This window comes from Nicotiana tabacum, chromosome 21 (genome assembly GCF_000715075.1).
Source record: "Nicotiana tabacum cultivar K326 chromosome 21, ASM71507v2, whole genome shotgun sequence".
Taxonomy (NCBI): Eukaryota; Viridiplantae; Streptophyta; class Magnoliopsida; order Solanales; family Solanaceae; genus Nicotiana; species Nicotiana tabacum.
The window spans coordinates 8,240,100-8,246,695 of NC_134100.1; positions in this window are offsets into that span (position 1 = coordinate 8,240,100).

Sequence of the window (6,596 nt, forward strand, 5' to 3'; positions counted from 1 at the left end):
GCATGGAAACTATTATAATTCTAATCGTTTTTGCATCTAATATGGAATTCACCTTGTAACAAAATGGATGTCAAGAGTGCATTTTTAAATGGACTCCGTAAGGAAGAAGTCTATGTGAAGCAACCCCCAGGGTTTGAATGTCATGAGCACCCTAAATATGTGTTTAAACTGGACAAAGCTATGTATGAGCTAAAGCAGGCTCCTCAAGCTTGGTATGAAAGACTGTCAAAGTTCCTCTTGGAAAATGGTTTTAAGAGAGGGAAAATTGACAATACTCTTTTCTTAAAGAAACAAGGAAGGAACCTTCTCATTATTCAGGTTTATGTTGATGATGTCATTTTTGGAGCAACAACTGACTCTCTGTGTGAAGAATTTTCAAAACTCATGGGAAGTGAATTTGAAATGAGCATGATGAGGGAACTAAACTTCTTCTTGGGTCTTCAAGTAAAATAGTACCTAAAGGGTATATCCATTTTTCAACAAAAATACATCAGGGAGCTCTTGAAAAGGTTTGACATGGAAGCATCAAATGTGATAGACACTCTCATTGCAACTGCCACTCGACTGGACATGGATGAAACTGGATCTCCTGTGAATCAAACCATGTATAGAGGCATTATTGGGTATCTCCTCTATCTCACTGCCAATCGACCTGATATTGTTTTCAGTGTGGGGTTGTGTGCATAGTTTCAATCAAATCCCAAGGAATCTCACTTGAAGGCTGCCAAAAGAATACTGAGATATCTCAAAGGAACACATGACCTGGTGTTGTATTATCCATCAGGTGATAGTTTTAATCTGATTGGGTATGCTGATGCAGACTATGTAGGTTATCTTGACAGGAAAAGCACTTCTGAAATGCTCACTTCTTAGGTTCATGTCTTATCTCTTGGGGTACAAGGAAGCAAAGTTCAGTGGCTCTTTCAACAGCTGAAGCTGAATATGTAGTTGTAGCATCCTGCTATGCTCAGCTCCTATGGATCAAGCAGCAACTGGAGGACTTTGGGGTACTCACTGAGAGTGTGCATCTTTTATGTGACAACATTAGTGCACTCAACATGGCAAAGAATCCAGTTCAACACAAAAGGACAAAACATATTGATGTGAGACATCATTTTCTAAGAGACAGTATGGAGAAAGGGTTGATATGTATGAAGTTCTGCAGCATAGAAGATCAAATTGAAGACATTTTCACCAAGGTGCTAAGTAGGGAATAGTTTGAAAGAAACATAGTGAAGTTAGGGCTGTTGAAGCCAAATTGAGAACCCGATTCCTCTTTAGCTGGCTTTTACCCTTAAGAAATAACTGGCTCAAAGTATTTTCTGGCCATGTCTCACTCACTTCAATACCGTTGCAAGTAAACATGCATGATGATTATATAGGCAATAGATGCAGTGCATGAATGATAAAAGAGGATTGATTCTTTTCAAAAAAAAAATCAAGACCCTGGTTCTTGTACCAAAGGTTAGTAGTTCTGTGCATCCTTTAATACACGTCTTAAAAAGGGTACAAAATACAACTGCCATGTCATCAACTTTTCAGATCCTACTGTCACGTCTCTTCATTTCAAAATGTTCCATCTCCCTCTGAAACATTGGAATTCTCCACGCCCAACCGCCATTTAAGAACCGGTGCCTATTCCTCTTTATTCATAATTATCCTCTCCTTTTAAAAACCCTCTCTTCTGCTCTTCTTAACCATAAGTCTTACTTTAGAATCACCCAAAAAAAGAGGATCATCACACCACTTCTTTCAATGGCTGAGACGACTTCTGATCTCCCTGCCTTATTTGTAACTACCACTGATCAATCTATGGAACCTTCTGTTCTCACTGAGCCTTCCTCACCCTCTATTACTCATGCTGTTATAGTCACACCTTCCCCAGTTTCCCAATATCTTCCCAATTTAGAAACCCTTGAAACTACTGCTATGTTCTCCCCATCGTCTGATGTTCCCACCAGTCAAACCCTAAGTGTAGAACAAGGTCAAAATCCTGAGGTCATAAAGGATTCTGCCATCGTCGCCACCAATTCCATGGTTTTGGAAGCACCGGTTGAGGAAGAGAAAAATGTTGTAACCATTTTTATGGTATCCGCTGATGGTGTATTGCATGAGATTACATCTCAGAAAAATGAGACACAAAGTATGGAGGAAGAAGGGGTTATTGTAGCTGTTGAATGGGATGCAGTAGCAGATACTACTTGGGCATCAGATGAAGAACATGATACCTCTCCAGAGGATCCAGGTCAGGGCTCTCATTCCCAGGACAGTGGTGTTCCTGCATTCGATGTTGTACCACTGGAAATTCAAGCACCTGAAATGAGATCCAGTGATGAAGAAGACCTAGATAATGTGGCTCTTGATGCATTCATAAGTAAGCGGAGGGTTGTGTCCACCCTTGAGTCTGAAACCAAACGACCTACTACCACGCTTCAAGTTAAGGTGGCCTATGATTTTGCCCTTCAAAAGAGCAAGAAGAGTAATAATAAGAAAAGGAGAAAGTTGGTAAAAGATGGTGTACCTATAAGTGATGAGGCGATCCCTGTAGTCGAGGTGGAAGAGGGAACCCCAGAGGAACCTGGTTCACTTGTTAGGCGGTCTTCGAAAAAGACAAAGCCTATTTCAATAGAGAAAGGGTCAACATCTATGTCTAAGATGAAAGAGGTAGTGAGTGAGTTTTCCATGTCTGATCAGGATGTCCTAGTCAAATCCAAGGGAAAAGGCAAAGTCAGTGGAGAGAAGTCCGGGAAATGCAAGTCTGAATCTTTTGAAGAACCTGGTTCTGTAAAGGAAATGAGAAGTGAAGTCGGCCTTGGCTCTAAGTGCCTGAGGCATCAAAACGTTCTGCTGGGTCGTACGTTTGACCCAGCAATCTCTGAGATGGCTGGAATGCGCCAAATTCTGGAAATGGTCGAGTTTCAACGTTGGGTGTATCTATTTCAAATTGATGTACCTAAGGTGTATGAGGAGGAGTTACAAAGTTTCTTTGCTAGCCTCTTTCCAGTTGATACTGACCATGTTTGTGCTTTGGTCAATGGGGCGGACATCGTCTTTGACGTAAAATTGCTTGGAGAGATCTTAAAAGTTCCTATAGCTGGTGTGTCCAGTGTAAGAGATATGTGTCAATATAACTTCAGAAATGCAGTGGTAAAAGACAATGCTAACCAGAAAGGGGACCAAATCCATAAGAAAGCACTACTCCCTGTTTACCAGCTGTTGTTTGAATTGGTTAATAAAGTTCTATTTCCTTGAGCTGAAAAGAGGTCAGTGACTTCTAAGTCTGGCCTATTCCTAATGGAGCAACTAGACGGTTTTACTCCTATGAGTCTGCCTGCTATCATGATTGAACACATGCAAAAGGTTTCCACCTTCAAAGACGATAATCATGGCCTTCCTTATGGATTCTTGCTTACTTGAGTGTTCAAATTCTTTAAAGTCCCACTGGGGACGGGAAAAGTGGGGACTCGAAACAGACTTTTTCACAAACGACTTTGGAAGAGTGCGAGTGCGTGGAAAAGTATGGGGGGTAGGAAGTACATCAACTATTTCACAGCTTATCAATGCCTAGAATAGCGTAGCTGATTAAATTCATCAGTTGAAGGCCAGGAATGCTATCCTGGAAGGTCAGCAAGCCTGAGGGGTTCCGATGTCGAACGATGAAGTGACTCATTTGACACAGGAGAATGATGATCTCAGGGCACAATTAGAGAACCTGAAAGTAGAACTGCTCAATGAGCAAAAGTCGGCAAACGCCCGAATAGACCTCGTTCTCCAAATACTTGCTGCAGCTACCAAGCCTTTTACTTCTAGTGCCCCCTATGTACCTCTTCAGTGACAAGTTTCTGGTTATTTTTGTTATGTTTTTCTTTCTTTTGATGGTTTGGTGGATGTTTTGTTTTATTTTTTTTGTGTGGTTGGAATAGAACACTACTTCTCCCATTAACAAGTCCAATGTTGCCTCTCACATTTTCAAAGCAGAGGCATATTAAACCTTTATTAATATCAATCCTCATTTTGTTATGTCAGTACTATCTTTCTGTGTTCTATTCTCTATCATGATTGTGTGAACATATGTGGCATGAATTAGCTTAGATGGACTTCTTTGTGCTGTTATTTTTTCTTAATGATGCCAAAAGGGGAAAAATAATACTCAGGGGGAAAATTGTTACGATAAGGCATAGTCACAGGGGGAACTCTGTGTTCCTATGGTACGTAAACCGGTTTTTACTGCTCTAACTCCACTCTATAAATGTTAAGTTTGTCATCATCAAAAAGAGGGAAATTGATAGATTTTACTATTCTTACCCTATGTTTTGATGATCTAACAAACTTACTGTTAAGAACCAGATAGAGAACCTGACTTACTTGGACTACTGCAAGCTTTAATGGATTCCAGCTAAAGGTGAACTGCTACAGCATCAGGAGCTAGGAATCCATAAAAGGACCTGATACTCTTGTAGTTTCCTCATAGCAATACAAAGTCAATTGGATACAGTTGGAAATAAAGTGACTGACGGCACTGTTTCTACCGCCCTGCACTGCCTCTAGCGCCCACTCATTCTCTAACCAAATAAATTAATCACATCATTTCAAGTAATGTGATCAAGATGTACCCACAATGAGTTTTATACAAAACATCACTTGAAGGTTTTCATTCAATCTTCTTGCAAAAACAGAGAAATCAATCCTCACAATCTTGAAGAACAAGGTTGAATGCAACTACGGACCAGTTCCTAAAAGATAGCTTGTTGTTGTCCTAGTTTAGTTGTAACCTTGTTATTGTACTTATTGTATCTCCTAAACTACTTACCTAGAAGCGTTTGATTTGGAATCATCTTGTAAATCTGTAAACTCCTTGAGTTTATGTTGTGACTATATTTAGTCATAAGGAAAAGTCTTTGTAAATGTAGAGTTACAAACTGGCTTGTGGTGAGAGAATCACAAGTTAGAAAAAGCCTTTGTAACTAGAAAGTCACAAAGTGGCTTATGGTAAGAGTACCACAAGTTAGTTGAGTAAATACTTTGCAATAGGAGTCATTGCAAAGTGGCTTGTAATAGGTTCTTTAAAAACCTACAGGTGTATGTCGTGGTTTCTTGATCCCCTTGTGTGGGATTTTTCCATGTAAAAATCCTCTGCCTTATTTACGTACTGTTTTATTAGCATTCTCAGCAGAATCTTATAGAGGACCAGTTACTCTATGGTTTGGTGGACTCATACAAACTAATAGAAAGATAAACAGTCAACAAGAGCAAAAATAGCAAGCTTCATTGATAGAGAATATGATTCTGCCACAATCCACAAAAAAGAATAAAAAATAGTCAAAACTTGAGCAAAACAAGAAAAATCCTTAATCTGAGTCATTGAAAGGTCTAGACAAGGTTCAGGAAATGAAGGCTAAAGAAATTAAGGCTTAGAAGAACTAGAGGGTTGGATCTTGGCTTGGAGAAGGTGCAACATGTTTTGAAGAATTTCATCATTCTTCTCATTTTCCTTTGTGAGCTCAGTTCTAAGAGCATCTCTCTCAGATTCAACCGCTACTAAACGAGACTTCAGCCTAGCTATCTCGGCATCCTTTGCCCCACTCTCCTGCAATAGAGCTCTGTTATTGCTTTTGATAGGTGTCTTTTTAGATGAACCAGGTTCATTGGGAATGACATTGACCTCATAGTCACAAGCAGTCAGAGTGTTGATTCCAAAATGATCTTTGCTTGTGGCCATCTCCCACTTCTTCAGTGGCACCTTGCAACAAGAAAGAACAATAGTGAGAATAAACCCATAAGGAGTGGCACGGGCCTTGGAGCCATTGATAACCCTATCAAGTAGCTTGATAATAAATGTACTAGTTGATTTGCCTTCCACTTTCAAGACACTCCTTTAAAACCAAATCCATATAGTTAGCAATGTGTCTTCTTTCATGCCTAGGGAACAAACACTTGTTGACAAATTCGAACAGGACTTTATGGCATGGCTTTATTTCAATCTTATGCACAACCTTAGCCTCATTCACTTCTGTGACATCACAGAATCACCTAGTAATGGTAAGGGCAGTAGGAAGGGAGTCCAGACTTGGTCATCTTTGCCTCATATAGTCATTATACCGTTTAGAAGGAATGTCAAGGATTTCACCCAGCTCTTTTGCATCAAACGTCACTTTAACCCCTTTCACCTGGCTGGTAACGCTGCCATCCTTAACCTCTGCATTGCACATGAACTCAATAATCTCATTTCTCGCCAGCCTGCCATCCAACTGAAGGACCACATCCTTCCAGCCCTGAACAGCTAGAGCATTAACCAGTCGAACCATCCTTGGTTCCTCCAAATCCTTCAAAAGCCAACCCTTCAAAATTATTCATTTGCCAAACTTGGCTAGCTTATCTTATTCATAGTCAGATTCACCCTCTTCTTCACTACTCCAATATTCTTCCTCAATGATCTTAACTTGTTTGGCTTCACAGCAGACCTTGTTCTTTTAGCCAAAGAAGAAGGTTCAGCATCCTTGGAAACAAATGAAAACTTTTTTGAAGAAGTCTTGGTTTTCTTTGGCTTAGGGTTCTGAGCCTCTACAGTCACATGTTCATCCTGATGGACAGGGTCC